The sequence below is a fragment of the Chiloscyllium plagiosum genome, unplaced genomic scaffold (genome assembly GCF_037043375.1).
Source record: "Chiloscyllium plagiosum isolate Xiang-an unplaced genomic scaffold, Cpla_swu_hap1 HiC_scaffold_5, whole genome shotgun sequence".
In the NCBI taxonomy this organism is placed as follows: domain Eukaryota; kingdom Metazoa; phylum Chordata; class Chondrichthyes; order Orectolobiformes; family Hemiscylliidae; genus Chiloscyllium; species Chiloscyllium plagiosum.
Genome location: NW_028270143.1, coordinates 36068885 through 36085524, shown reverse-complemented (window position 1 = coordinate 36085524; position 16640 = coordinate 36068885). Strand labels below are relative to the sequence as shown.

Genomic DNA, 16640 nt, shown 5'->3' with positions numbered 1-16640 from the left:
GGTGACATTCCACTAAAGGTGGCGGAAATAGCAGTTTCTGAGATGTCATTTGTATCTTGTGTCTCTCAGGAATGTTGGAAGGGTGGAAGAAAAGTACTGAGTTTGAAACTCTCTGTCTATTGTGCCTTAGCAGCTATGTATATATTTATCTTCCCTGTTGTGCTTAATAATGCAGAATAAAGAAATACTCAGTGGAAAAACAGCTGTTGACCCATTTAATTGCATCCAGAACTTGTAAGACATGCACAGCACTCTAGTTGGCTTCCCTCAGGAACAGATCTCTAGTAGATGAAGCTTATAACACTTTCAGATACAGACTGGTACAACCGCATCTCTGCCAATGTCTTTGATCTTTCCAAATCACTGAAGCCTTGGTTTTGTTGAACTTTTGTTGCTTGAGAACAAAACAGTCAGTGGACTCTTTTTGAATCTTTGGTTTCCTGAATGTCCTTTTTCAGAGGGTGAAATTTGAAAGTATAGTTTGTTCCCATACTGGAACCTTGGTTGATCTTTGATTTCTTGAACACTCTTCACTGAGAATGACCTTTGGCATTGACATCACTGCCGAACATTTGTTTCTCTTGTATCATCTTTATTTTCCTCAAATCATGTCAGAGATAATTGTTGCATTTTAACACTGCAATGCAGTAGATCCATTTGTGATTCTTTCATTCTTGCATCTTTTGAATAATATCATCATTTTATCAAGTTCAATCACAGACAGTATGTCTGACTGAACTGTTTTACTACTGTTTCTTCCAAACATCTGTTAAAAAATCACACAAAACCAGGTTATAATTCAACAGGTTTATTTGGAAGCACTGGTTTTCAAAGTGCTGCTTCTTCATCAGGTGGTTGTGAAGCAGGATCACAAGACACAGATTTTATAGCAAAAGATCCTAGTCTGATGTAGCTGAAATGATATATTGAACAAACCTAGATATCATTTCAGCTGCGTGACACTGTACCACATGAATTATCTCTTCCATACAATCAGATTTAATTTCCTGTCTGATGTATTTGTGATTTTAAATATTGGACTTATAATATCTTTTTCCATTGTCGTTTTGTTTAAATGCTGTTGTTTTTCCTATTTAAATGATACACTTGAAAGCTGCTGAAAGATCTTTACAAGTTTTTGTTACTTGTAGATAACTTTGCAGTTCAGTGTTTATGTAATCAGTTCAAGTAAATTAGTGTCATCCCCTTCAGCAAGTTTTTAAAAGGTTTTTTGAATGCCATAAATATTTTATATTGCTGTGTCTTCATTATTAATTGCTAATAAAGCTTTGTAATTAAGAAGTTTTCTTGTTTTAATGAAGAATGCTAATTTATATTTTCTTAGTTGTTTTTCCACAAATTTACTTAATTTCAATTAATTAATTGAAGTTGAAAAACCTCTAACTGTGATGCCAGTCTCCACTGGTTATAAATTGATTGGTTCATCTCAAGGTGATGCAAATTATTTCATGAAGACAATTTATGAAATTACTTGTTTATTTTCTTTCTTTTTTTTGTTCTTCTTTCTATCAGAACAGCTTCGACATTAAGAAATCGCAGCTATCAAAGCAGGTGTGTGTGTGTGTGTGTTCAGTGAACATAAATGGATTCTGTGAAGCTCTGCTGTCACCATTACACGGTTGCTAGACCAACTCGGGGTAGAATTTGACTCTGTCACTTTGAGAATCACATTTGCACACGTATTTTGCTGACAAGATGTCACGCTTCACACATCCTGCTGCAGTTCAACAGGTTAAAGCTTGAGACTCTGGCCAAGGTTGTCAGCCATAAGTTGTCAGATACATTAAATTCTTCAGTTCTATTGTCCCTGTGAAGGATTGAAGCCAACATTACACAGGCCCCAATTAATTCCTACCTAAATAGCAATCAGGATTCTAGTTAAGACAGAGGACCTCAAAGCAAACGGGCGAATCACCTGAAACAGAGAGCCACGTTTGGATACAGAGCAATATGACCCTTATAAAATGGAGCTGGCTACATTGCCGGTGTTAACAGAGCTATAATGTGAGAAAGCCACTGAGGCTGCGAATGCCAAATGAGCACATTGAAAATCAATTCTACGTTTCTGTGTGCTTATGCTATGAAGCTTTTGCATGAAACCAGACACATAGAACTGGTTCCACATCAATTCCCAGGCGGTAGAAATTTAAACAGCTGTATCCTTCTGGCTAACCAATGAACATATGCTAGCATATTATGGAGGTTTCAAATTCTGCTTAATTCCACAAGCATGTAGAATTCTCAGTGCAGTATTGTGATTGCCATACATTGCCTTCACAATATATGTTACTGTATGCCAACTTGTTGTCTGGAAATCTACTCTTCTTATCTGACATCCAGCTAACTGTGATATTTAATTACTGCTTAATCAGCCAATATGCAACTATGTTTTAAAATGTATTTATTTTGCCTTTTTTTAAGAAATTAATATCGTGAAATAGTCAAAAAGGGAGATATGTGTTAGACCAGATATTATGTCAGCCACATGTACATGCCCTCTGCCGGGAGACCATTATCAGCTGATTATTAGAGACATAAAGTTGCCTCCCACCCAACCTCAATTCTGAAGATGGTTAGTGGAATTCAGGGAGTGCAGTGAAGATCAATCAATAAGCCTTCGCAGGTCTTCAGTGAGAGATGTGGGGGCAGCATTTATATAATTCAACCCCCTTCCAAGCTGTGCCCAAAAGTGTACTTTCTCCCCCCAAGACCTTTCTATTACCACCCCTCATTTTCCTTTCACTTCCAATGAGCCTTCCACCAGCCGGGAGACCTAACGCTTACCTGCAATCCTGTGGGCTCTGGCATGTAAATTGGTGGAACTCCTTTAAGTCCTACCTCCAGGTGGCGCTGTTGGGACTGCAGAGTCAGGTTCCTGCTGAGTGAGGGGTGAAGATCCTGACAATTGTTGTCTGTTCAATGGTTATGGTGCTGCTTTGTCTGATGTATTTCCCACCAAATTTTGGAAGTGGTACAGGAAACATCGCCACTCAAAAAATTCTACCCTTGGAGTTAGGTCACAGTTCAGCTATGATTTTATTGAATGACTGACAGAACAGATTTGAGAAGTTCCTTTGTTCCCATGTTTCTTTGTCCCAGTTGTCCTATATCTGTATTCTCTCCTTTGTTTTCATTGGAACAGGCAGCAATCATGCAGGTACAATACAACTCCCAAGAGGCACAGCAGCATCTGCATGTCTTCCTTAAAACCCACCCATGTGGGCAGTGACTTTGGACAACAGATTGTACAACAGCAGAGTGAATACGTTCTGAGGAAGGGCCGCTGAACCTGAAACATTAACTTTGATTTCTCTTCACAGATGCTGTCAGACCTTCTGAGCTTTTCCAGCAACCTCTGTTTTTGTTTCTGATTTACAGTGACCGCAGTTTTTATTTAGTAGACTGAATAATCCCGATGGATTTCTGAGTGAGTGTGGTGTTCAGGCCATCCATGGAAGCAGCCATTGCTGCCTTTATGGAGGCCAGAACCGCCCTCAGAGCTTCAGTTTGACATCTGATGATCTTCTGCACTGCCACAGTGACTAGAATGTTACTTGTGTCCTGGTATCATTACATAAATATTGGATGTGGACTCAGCCAAATTTTCTACCTTCTACCTCATATCTCCAGCACCTGCACATGAGATTTATACTCCTGAACCATGAAACATTTAACAATTTGGCATTCGAGATTGGTTGTTGGGTTTCTCTGCCATTTCCCCTATTTCTGCCCCCACTGAGGCTACAAATGACTGATAGCTGTTTCCCCAACTGGTGATTCACCTCAACAATATTATCTCTGATTGAGGAATCTCCTCATCTAAATGGCTGCTTATGGGAGGTTACTTAAATGAATTAGGTAGCATGATAAAGTGGGTAAAGCAGATAGATGAATGATCCTCCTGGATCTGCTTGATTGCTCATTGGATAACTTTTACTATAAATGTTTAGCATCTATGAAGGACGCAATGAACATTTATTTAACAATGTGCAGTTTGAGCTGTGAAGATGTGATTCAGGAATGGCAGGAATCCATCAGATTAGCTGCCAATTGCATTTCTGTAGCACCCCACTTCCATTATGAACCAGAATGTATTGAGGTCTGATAACGGTAATTCCTACGAGCTCACTGCCTCTGGCTATGTCCTTGTTTCTCCTTTTAAAAGAATATAAATGTTTAGAAATTTATACATGAATTCACAATGTATTGAATTCAGATCTCTGCAGACATTTCCAGTTGCAAACCATGTATCAGTTTCCTTCTGCTTTATGCAAACATTGCGCAAGATAAAATGTAGGTGGAATGGAGTGGTAGCATAGGAAATCGACCCATGAGAGGGTGTTGTGATCTCATTTATTTCTTCTTTGGCACTATGTAGTTTTTGTGTGAATAACAGTTCCAGTCGAATCTCATCTTTTGCCTGTCTGTCTCATCTTAAGCTTTTTCAAGTCTTAGGTTAAAGAATCATTTGTACAATGGGAGATGTGGCAATGACTGCCATTGCCAAAAGCCTCTGGACTGCCTGACCTTCCTTTTTTCTGGGTTCTGGCCTTTGTGAACAGAGTGACTTCACCTTCTTACCATAATCATTGGCAACATTAACTTCACCATGGTGATTGTTTGGGTGCTTTGGAGTTGATTTCTAAATGTCCACTCTCTTTTCTGTTTAAAAAAAACGTGATCCCTGATTTCAGTACCAGACAATCTAGCACTAATTTTAAGCATATACCCCTCGTTTTGTATTTCTTCAGTTGAGGTCATAATTAATCCTTATCTAATCTATCATGTCCTTTCAACATTTTAAACATCTCAATGCTATCGTCTCTACTTTATTTTTTAATTAATAGGAATATAAACCATGTACATGATACCAGTCTTCAACATTTTAACTTTTGCAACCTGAATGTCATTCTGGTGAACTTACATTATAGACGTTCCAAAGCTAATGAATTTTTCCACAAACAAAAATGGAACGTGATGGAAATACTCTGTGGGACTGCCAGTAGAGAGAAAAACAAAGGGCTGAATCTAATTTTGTTTTGGCTAAGTTCAACTTGCATTGAATTTTTTAAAGGGTTTCTCACTGCAAGGCCTAGTCTTACAAAACTCACCTCATTAATTGCCTACAATGCCTCTATTGCACCCTCATATCAAATCTGTGCCCAATCTCACAAAGGAGCATTTCAGGAACATTTCTTCTTTGACTGGATATCCCAGAATCCACAACCATTCCTTGTGCCCATGCCGATCTTTAAAAGCCCACTCTGCGTCTGGAGAGCATGCATACACATCTCCTGACATTTGCCCCAGACATGGCAGACAGGGGAAGTCAATGCCCTGCTATGTGGGTAGGATATCCTCCTCCCCAGAACAAGCAATGGATGCCACAGCATTAGTTCACGCCAACTTGGTCTGACATTGCCATCTGGTTTAAAGCAGTCTCAGCCATCTGGTGGAATGCCTAACACTCTAGGATAAAGGACAGTGTCCTTCTCCACTCCACCAGCAGCATAAGAACCACCATTTTCTCTCCAATTCCTCACACTCACTCTTCGATGTTGTGGTACTCACTTCCCACCGAGGTCTATGCTCTACCACTCTCACTACTCCATGCACACTGTTACCCACATCAACCCCTGACACTATTAACAGTGCATGCCCCCCCACCCCACAGTACTCACTCACTCATTCGTGACCCCTCTTCACATACATTAACAATAATGGTTGTGCCAGCTGCTTCCATCTTGTGGAATTCCTACGTATCTCTGAGAAAAACAGAATACAATCAGGTAGGGACACTCAAGATGAGTGAAATGCTACCAGTCATTCGGCTGCTCACACCTTCTGAGGAGAGGATCCTGACTCTGGCCACTCAAGGAGGGTATGGACAGGTATCATTGATAGCCTGGATATATAGTATTCATTCCTGAAGAACGGCTTATGACCAAAACGTTGATTCTCCTGTTCCTTTGATGCTGCCTGACCTGTTGCGCTTTTCCAACAACACATTTTTAAGCTCTGATCTCCAGCATCTGCAGTCCTCACTTTCTCCTATAGTATTCAGACTCAGGAACTAACAACAATAACAATATACAACTATAAAGAAATTTTAATGAAGGAAAACAGTTCAAGAAATCTCACAGGAGTTATCTGAAACTGAACATAAAGAAAGAGAAGAAATATGAAACAAAAGTTTTGAAGATCTTAGGGTCTTGACAGATGATGGCAGAGCTGCCAATGGTAGATCAGTTAAAACTGGGGAAACACAGTATTTGGACCCTGTTGGGATAATTTAATCCATAAGCTATCCATTTGGGATGATGTAACTTTGAATACTCATAATGCTCAAAACAATATCCAGATGGTTCACCATTTGCAGCATATTGGGGTCCTGGAATTGGACGCAAAGCCCAGAGAACTCTTCTCCACAAAATATTCAGGATTTTTATTTCCAATTGGATTTTCATCATCTTTAGTAACCAGCTAAAAGCTATTTCATAATACTTCAAGAAGCACCTTCAAAGCTACCCTAAGCCCAGCAAGTAAAATGCCTTTCCATGTTTCACACATGCTGTGTTTTAAATTCCATAGATTTAATAGCATTTCAAGATTTTCATGTGTCCCGAGCCATTATCATCATCCTTAACAGCGGTGGAAAATCTAACACACACTTGCCATCAAACTGTTTTCAAACAATTGAGTTTTGTCTCATTTGATCTTTGAATGATGGCAACACATTTCACTGTACAGAACATGTTTTCTTGGATGTATAACATTGCCTATTCCAAAGAATGTAATACAAAAATGCTCAGACTTATATTTCTACAAAGCTTAGTGTTGATGAAGATCGGAAAATAAAAAGCAAGGAAATAAGGTTGGAGTAGACAAAATACGTTGAAAATTAGCACTGGCATGACTGTCAAATAGAATGTCTTCTATTTATGCTTTAATTCTATGAATCCATATCTTTCCATTCTGGACAAACTAAGGACACTGAATTTGGTATATCAATAAATTTGTAATAATAATGAAATACTGTAATTGAACTAGATGAATTAATTCCTTTATCTTAACTGTTCAACAGAGAGAGGACTCAATGCCTGAATGTAATTTTGTAGAAGAACTTTACATAACTTGTCCAAGTTAAATAAATATTTTCACTATCAACTCCTTATTATGATATAAACTGCTGAATGAAGTAACAGAGCCTTACAGAGAGAACAATTACTTCTGTCAAGATATTTACAGAAACTCAACCATGGTCACTTCAGACTTGGTGTTTACAAACTAAAAATCAAACAAGAGGGGTGTGAAAGAACTCCTTTATCACAAACAGGTGCAAATGGCCACTAATCATTCATAAGTGGAATGGCTTATGAAATCAAACTATGAGCTTGGATAATGAAAATATTGATGATTCGGTCACATGAGAGAAACTGGCTTGAGATATCAGAGCTCTATTATGCTAAGAACAGTACAGAGGGGCCATCAGCCAGGGGTCTGGGCACATCTGCACCTCGGATGCTGCCTGACCTGCTGTACTTTTCCAGCACCACTCTAATCTAGACATCTTGTCCAGGGAAATGATGCGAATTGTCGGGCATGAGACTTGCTAGGAGGTGAGTGCTGCAGCAGAAATAGAGTGAGTCTGAACTAGCAGAGAGAAGAGTGTGGCAAATATATGAGAAGGTAGTTGACATTCTTAAAGCACTGATGGCCATCCCTTCAGACTATAGAGGAAACCACATCGTGATCAATGAATGCACTAAATTTAAAGAAGAGCAAGTAAGTCACTGCCCTACCTGGAAAGAGTGTTTGGATCCTTGGACAGTGAGGAAGTAAAAATGTAGTAATTACGTCTCCTGTGATTGCATGAGAAGCTGATGTGGGAATCAGTTAAAAATCACACAACACCAGGTTATAGTCCAATAGGTGTTTTGGAAGCACAATTTTAACTTTGTCCACTCCAGTCCAACACCGGTTCCTCCACACAATGTGGGAATCAGATGTGGTGCTGGGGGTGAATGAAGCTTGGAGTAGGGAGAGCAGTCCCTTTGCAATGTTGACAGGAGAGGGGAGGTGAAGATATAATTGGTGGTGGCAGCAAATTGGAGGTGACAGGAAAGGCAGGTGATAACATTGCTGGGGTTTTAAATGAGTACATTGCATTTGTGTTCATTGTAGATAAGGGCAATGTATGTATAGATATCAGGGAGGGGGAAGCTGTGATATATTTGAATAAAGTTGCATTGACAGGGAGGAGGTTTTAACCCGCTTGAAAGAGAAAACATCCACTGGCCCAGGTGTGGTGTATCCCAGGCTGCTGAAGCAGGAAAGGGATGAGATTACAAAGGCTCTGACATTAATTTGCAAATCCTCTTTGGACATAGGAGGGATGCCAGAGTACGGGAGGAATGTGAATGCGGCAACAATATTCAAGAAGGGTTGTAGGACAAATCAGGAAAGTACAGATCAATGAGTCTAACATCTGTGACAGGGAAACTAAAGGGAAAAAATGTTCTGAGTGACTTAATTATGCCCCATTTGGAGAAGCAAGGATTAATCACGGATAACCAGCCTTGCTTTGTAAGCAGGAGATCATGTCCAACAAATTTCATTAAATTTTTTGAGGAGGTGATAAGGTGAGTGTAAGAAGATAGTATAGTTGATGCAGTCTTTATGAACCTTTAGACAAGGCCTCACATGGCAGACTGGTTAAAAACCTGGAAACCGATGGGATCAAATCGGATACAAAATTGGCTTAGTGGCAGGAAATAGAGAGTGATAATCGGAGTAATTTTGTGTGACTGGAGGACTGTGGCCAGTTGCATACCATAGGGTTCAGTGCATGATCCTTTGCTGTTTGTTGTGTACAGCAATGATATTGACATGAATATGGGAAGGATGATCAGTAACTCGCAGATGTCATGGAAATTATTGGTCTGGTAAATAGTGATGAGGGCACTATCGATGGGCTGGTCATATGGACTGAACAATGGCATTTAAACTTGAAAAGTATGAGGTGATACATTTTGGGAGGTCTAACAAAACAAGGGTGTTTGAATGGTATTGGATGGTATTAACACATTGAATGGTTGACCCTTAAGAAATAAAGAGCGTTAGAAGAAGCTTGGTGTGCATATCCATAGATCCTTCAGGACAGCAGGACAGGCAGATAAGGCGATAAAAAAGGCAGATGGGATATTTGCCTTTATTCGTCAAGATATTGAATACAAGAATAAGAAGGTTATGATGGACCTGTGAATATAACGTTTGTTAGGCCAAATCTGGAGTACTGTTTATCACTCTGTAGGGAGGATGTGATTACATTAGAAATGGTGAAGATATTGCCTGGTTTGGATTGATTCAGCTATGAAGAGAGACCAGATAGATTGTCATGATTTGGAGGTACTGGTATTGGACTGGGGTGTACAAAGTTAAAAATCATCCAACACCGGGTTATAGTCGGACAGGTTTATTTGGAAGCACAAGCTTTTGGAACGCTGCTCCTTGATCAGATGGTTGTGGAGTATAAGATCGTAAGACACAGTATTTATTGCAATAGTTTACAGTATGATGTTACTGAAATTATATATTGAAAAATACCTGAATTGTTTGTTAAGTTTCTCACCTTTTGACATGACCATGTTGGTTTCAGTTCTTTCATATGTAAATCTCAGAACTTTTTTAAAGTTACATTCTCAAGTGAACCGTAACAATATCTTCACGCTTCAATGCATTATCTGGGCCGACATGGCACCTATTGCTAAAGTTTACTTGAGAATATAACTTTAAAAAAGTTCTGGAATTTAGATATGAAAGAACTGACACCAACATGGTCATTCTAAAAGAAGAGAGACTTTACAAACAATCCAGGTATTTTTAAATATGAAATTTCACTTATATTACATTGTAGACTTTTGCTATTAATTCCATGTCTTACGATCTTAACTCCACAACCACCTGATGAAGGAGCAGTGCTCTGAAAGCTAGTGCTTCCAATTAAACCTGGTGGACTACAACCAGATAGATTGTGATTGTTATCGTTAGAGGAGAGAAGGCTCAGGAGGAATCTGATTGATGTATGCAAGTTCAGAGTGGTATAGACAGTTTAATTGGGGAGAAACCTTCCCCTTTGTAGCAGAGTCAATAACCAAGGATCACAATTTTAAGGTAAGAAGTAGGAGGTTTAGAGGGGCTTGAAGAATTGTCTTTTATCCAGAGGCTATTAATTCAGTGCCAGAAATTGGGATTAGAAGAGATAGATGTTTGATGACCAGCACAGACATAATGGGCCAAAGGGCCTTCTTCCATACTGTAAAAACTCTATAATCCCTTGAAAGTCAAGGCTGGTCAGGTAGAAAGAGAGGACAAGAACTTTATCATAGTTCTGGGAGGAATGGGAATGGGTAAATTGCAGGAATTTATCAGACAGTTGAATTCTCTTTCAATAGCAGCATATGTACCACAATCCATAGTACAAAACTGAGTTAATTACTTCAATTAATCCTCCTTAATTAAGATGCCTATCAAAGTATGTGAACTAGTCCATTAGTGTGTAGAAGTTGAATAAAGTGATTTTAGTTCTACAAACTGATAATGAATAAAAATTGCCAAACTAAATAGACATTATGAAAAGATAGTTAGCAGATCAGAACAGCCAAGGATATAAATAAAGTAATGTCAAATGGAACAGTTAATAAAACCTTTGGAAGTTAATTTGATATTGAAAATGGAATCTTACTAGGAAGGATGAAACTGATCATGGAGAACAACATTGAGATGAGAGCAGGAAATGGAAATAGGAGATAAGGGTAATTGATCTAAGGGGGAGTATACGTGGAGTCTGGGGAAGCAAATACTAGTTAAATAACATTAAAGGTGGGATTCTCAAACCAAAATTTAGATGAAGGAGTCAACACTTCATGATCTAGTTTGATATAAAACATATTTTTAACTGACTCGAAATGTTTGTTTATAATCCATCTCGGCAACCATCCTGAAACATTGATACTTTGGGGAGTTTTAGTGCAGTAAATGGCGGAAAACAACTTTGAAGAAAGATTCTTGTCGAACACTCTTTGAGGTTTTAAGATATTCAAGGGACTGGAGCATCAAGTAGAGAAATGGGAAAAAAGATAGAGTCATTCATGCACGACTGCTGTCATACCTGATCTGGACTAGGAATCATTGCTTACCTTGGTAATTATTTTTGCTGTGAAACTGATAATATTATTTTCATCCTAAGCTCTTAATAAACTAAACTAAACCACATTTCGTTGCACCAGGATCCTGACTGATTGATTGTATAGTGCTAACTCCCATGTATCTTTCCAGGATTTAAAAACATTCAAATTGTTCCACTTTTCAGTAACAGTTGGCTATCATGTTGGTCTCTCTCTATACCAATCACTGTTTGACCTGACCCTGATTGACCAGATATATTTAAGTATAATGAACTTTGCGCCATTCCAACTATCCCCACTGTGGAACTCCATGTGTCCAGAAATGTGTCTGTCAGATATATTCTTGTGTTCCTGCACTCAATCATTGACTCCCTTGGATTTACACTCCACCTTTGCCATCAGAAATGTAGCCGACCCCTGCCTTGCTAATTTCAAACCGTCCTCCTCCATGAGGTTAGGATATTTAAATACTGCACTTCTCTGCCCTTCTAGGCCCTTGTATTTATTTGAGTGGCTGTGTTCTACTGATAGTTTCCTTAGTGAGACAAGTACAACATCTGAGCTGGTGAGCCCCTGCACAATCCACGATACGAGCATGACAATGTAACAACTCGAGATGAAACAGATAAAAGACAGGCACCTCTCTCTGAGGAGCTTCTATATCTCTGATAGCATATTATACTGCAAAAGCCTATTGTCATCAAATGGCTGGTCACTCCCTCACCACCAAACACATCCTTGTGTATTGCCACGTTGAAGCCCCATAGGGGAAATAGGTACGGAGTAATTGGAGTGCGAATGAGTTCATTGAAACAGTTATGGTACTGGATATGTGTATACAGGTGACCTCACAGGTGCTGAGATTCACAATTGCCATCTGTTTGTGTGGTCAGGCAGGCTGGACTACTCCTCCCATCCCTATGGACAAGGACAACCTGTCTTGCAGCCACGGGAACACAAGAAACAGGAGTAAGAATTGACCATTGGAGCCTGCACTGCCATTCAATTTGATCACTGCTGATCTTGGTCTTCAACTTCACTTTATTAACTCCCTGCATCCCTTGACTCTCTGAAAGACCAATGATTGCTCCATTTCATCCATAACTCAACGATGGAGCATACAAGCATCTGGGGCAGAGAATTCTACAGATTCACGATTCTTTGAGGAACTTGCTCTGCAACTTGGTCTTGAACGTAATTATCCGGAGACTGTGCCATGTGTTCTAGATTGCCCAGCCAGTGGAAATAAATTCCCAGCACCAATGCTATCAAACTCTTGTCCAATTTTGTGAATTTCAATGGGATTGCCTCTCAGTCTTAGCTCCAAGAAAATAGCCCCAATTTACTTGATGTACCCTTTTAAGAGAAGCTTCTGATCATAAAGACTAATTAGTGAATTATCATTATATTGCCGCCAATGCAGCTGTATCCAGTCTTAACTGGGGAGACTAAATTTACAGACAGGTATCCATTGTGTTTTCATTGGAGCACTGAAAGGTTGGAGCAAGACTTTTCTGTACCTTTATCCTATTTCCTTGGAATAAAGACCGCAATTTTCCACCATTAGCCTTCATAGTTACTTGCTGTATCTGTTATCTATTTTCCTTGCACAAGTATTCCCAATGTCTCTTAACAGTAATATTTACATGCCTATTAAAATATATTCTGATTTTCTCTTCTTATGATGAAAGTGAATAACCTCACACCTCACCACATTAATTACAAGTGCTATTTTCCTGCCCAAACATTTGATCTATCTATAGCTCTTTCCAAAGTCCCTTGAAATTAAAATTCTACCCTTTATGTTGTCCTGAATGTTAATTTAACTGTAAGAGAATTGATGGCCTCAAGATGAAAGTATGAGTCAATTGTTGAAAGAGACACCAACCTGTTTATGTGTTTCCTTTGAATGTGGCTATTCTATTTTCTCTATGAGGTGAAACACTGCTTATTATTATAGAATTTAAAATCATACAATGCCAGGTTATAGTACAACAGGTTTATTTGGAAGCACTAGTTTTCGGAGGGCTGCTCCTTCATCAGGTAGCTGCGAATAGAATTTTGTGATTGCAAAAATATTCATGGTGTGTAACTCAGAATGAATTCTACAATTACATTAGTCTATTGCTTTGTAACAAATGTTCAATCAGACTGTTGTAAAGTTAGATTAGATTCCCTACAGTGTGGAAAGAGGCCCTTCAGCCCAACCCACCCCTCCAAAGAGTAAACCACCCAGACCCATTTCCCTCTGACTAATGCACCTAACACTATGGGCAATTTAGCATGGCCAATTCATCTGACCTGTATATCTTTAGGCTGTAGGAGGAAACTGGAGCACCCAGAGGAAACCCACACAGACAGTCATCTGAGGCTGGAATTGAGCCTGGGACTCTGGTGCTGTGAGGCAGCAGTGCTAACCACTGAGCCACCATGCTGCCCACAGTTTGCAGTCTTATTTTTAAATTACCAGATTGTCTTTCACATTTATTTTTCCTTGTAGTTATTCCATTTTCTTATGAAAACATACTTCTTGTTGGTTTCAAATGCACTGAATTTCAATTCTTTATGGGGATTAATTAAGTCCAGGCTGATTATGAGGAGCTTTATAAAGTGTCAGTTTATAAGCAAAGTGCAATGATAGATCTAAAACATTAATACTTTATGGCTTGTCCCATTGCATTCAATCACAAAAACCATTGTCACAGTCAAATACTGGCTGTCCGTGCAGAAAACTATCTTTCTTGGTACAAAGGTCTTATGTTCAAACTTGCTTGCAGTGGTTGTCCAAGGCATGTTAGCACTTGTCAACATATCAGCCCTCATGTGGGATAATGGTTTTGATTATTGTTTGCTTGTCAGACTTTTAAGATAGAATAGGATCACTAATTGATGGACAGCTTGGTGGTTGGGGTCTTCACTGAAGATATTATGTTGGGTGTCCTGTGCTTAAGTCAACAGTCAGTGACTAGTTTTCAGCTCTCTAGCTAGCAGTTCTGTGTTTCAAGTTAATGCCAGCACAGCAGGAATGCAAGGTCAGTTTCAAGCTTCACAAAATAGACAATGAGATTCTGTTTTAGACATTATGTATGGAAGGAATGAGTGGGTCCTTCATTCTTATATCATCTAGAAGGGCAGCAAAATGAAAGATTCAATGTTTTAGACCATATATACTTTATTTACCTGCTTTATACAAACGTACCATCTGTTTGATTCAAAGACTGGCTGCGATGCTAGCAGACTGGAGAATTAAAACTGTTAAAGCACTTTAAAAAAGGGGGAAAAGATCAGTCTGGAGATAACAGGCTAATAAGCCAGAGACTGCTAGTAGTGAAGCTTTCAGAGAAATCATTTGTGGCAAAATCAAATTTCATTTGAAAGAAGAATGCATAATAAATAAAGTCAGCACCGATTTGTCAACGACAAATCATGTTTCACTAATTTGATCAAGTGGAAGTAAGGGAGAAAATTAGTCAGTGTGTTGGATGTTGTGGTCCTGGAATTTCTAATGGAATTTGTCTAAGTATCATAAAACCAACCTGTCACCAAAATTATAGCCCATGAGATTAAAGGAACAGTGATAACATGGATCCAAAATTGACTAAGAAACAGAAAACAGAACATAGTGCAAAGCAATTTTTTACCATAAGGAGATTTACTGAAAGGTGTTCCTCAGAGATACTTATTAAGATCATTACCCTTTTAATATATTTTCATAAAATGACCCTAACTACACAGGGAATGATTTCAAATGCAGATGATAATACATTTTGGGCGAAGAATGAAAAGTGGCAAGATAAATTCAATGTTATAAAGAAAGAGAACAAAAGACTTGTGTAAGTAGATTCCATAGTAATATTCAAAAGGTAATCAGATGATAGGATAGAATTTAAAGATTGTTAGCTAAGGAAAATGGGATTAATTGAATTGCTTTATCAAAGTGTTGATACAGGTATACTTCCCTGAGAGCCGTCTTTCTGTGCTGCCTTATCTATATCTCTAAACCAAATCATAGTGGGTTTGAAGTCTATGCATGGGAGTGACCAGTGATACTAGCTCCAAGAAAATACCAAGTGTGAAATTTTAAAAATTAACACACATTTTGACCAAGTGTTTCTCCTCCATAGCACTAGTGGAGAAGGTGGCAGGAAAGGACAGGTAGTCAAGTGGGTTGCACCATAAGGATGTCCGCCCCTTTCTTGCCACATCAAGAAATATGTATTTTTGGAGTTCTGATCCATTGTAATTGACAAACGATAATTGATGGGATTGTTTGGTCCTGCATTTGGTGGGCAGGCCATGGTTATGTCAACTTCTCATTTTGTTGGATAGATTCCAGTGTTGTAGCTGTACTAGATCAGATTGGCTGGGTGTGTAGCCTGTTCTGAAGCTCAAGGGTTAAGTTGGATAACCAGGTTCTCATCAGGGCCCACTGTAATTGCTGTATTCAGTACATTTAAGCTGTTCCTTGATATCATTTGAATTGGTTAAATACAAATACCTATGATGCTATAGACCTGAGGAGAAGTTGGAAATGAATCATTCAAATTGTACGATTAGCTGAAAATAGATGTCAATTTCCCAGCCTTAATTTTAGCACTGAGTGCTGAACTAGTTCCTAATTCTTATTGTTTATATCAATTTTAACCTACCCATAGAAAAATATCTTGAAATGCTTTGAACAAGAGGATGGTTATGATCCCCATGGAGACCAACAGATCAAAAGAAGTGAATGTACTGAGCGACCTCAATAAGAAAACCAAAGGACCAAGTTTCATCATTTATTATTTTTCATTAACAAGCAAACCAAAATCAATAGGAATTAAACATGAATTACCAGATAAATTATGGTGGATATAAGTCACAAGTTAGAAAATAAGAACATAAGAACTAGAAGCAGGAGTAGGCCATCCGGCCCTTCGAGCCTGCTCCACTATTCAACAAAATCATGGCTGATCTCTTTGTGGACTCAGCTCCATTTACCTGCGCTCTCACTGTATCCCGTAATTCCTTGACTGTTCAAAAAAATCTATTTTAGCTATAAAAATGTTTACTGAAGTAACATCAACTATTTCACTGGGCAAGGAATTCCACAGATTTACAACCCTCTGGGTGAAGAAGTTCCTTTTCAATTCAATCCTAAATTTGCTTCCTCTAATCTTGAGGGTATGCCCTCTTGTCCTAGTTTCACCTGCGATTGGAAACATCCTCTCTCTTTCTATTTTATCTATTCCCTTCATAATTTTATATGTTTCTATAAGGTGCCCCCTCATTCTTCTGAATTTCAATGAATATAATCCAGGCTACTCAGTTTCTCCTCATAAGTCAACCTCTTCAACTCTGGAATCAACCTAGTGAACCTCCTTTGAATCCCCCTCCAGTGCCAGTACATCTTTTTTCAATTAAGGAGCCTCACCAGCACCCTGACAGCTGTAA

General features: G+C 38.8%; 1 long non-coding RNA gene across 1 annotated transcript in view; it reads right to left on the bottom strand.

The window, feature by feature from the left end:
* Positions 1–207: 207 nt before the first annotated feature.
* LOC148149907 (uncharacterized) overlaps positions 208–16640 on the bottom strand; it is a 100734-nt gene continuing 84301 nt past the window's right edge. Inside the window, exon 4 of the long non-coding RNA XR_015757173.1 lies at positions 208–766. This is a non-coding gene — a long non-coding RNA (uncharacterized LOC148149907). The remainder of the gene's footprint in view (positions 767–16640) is intronic.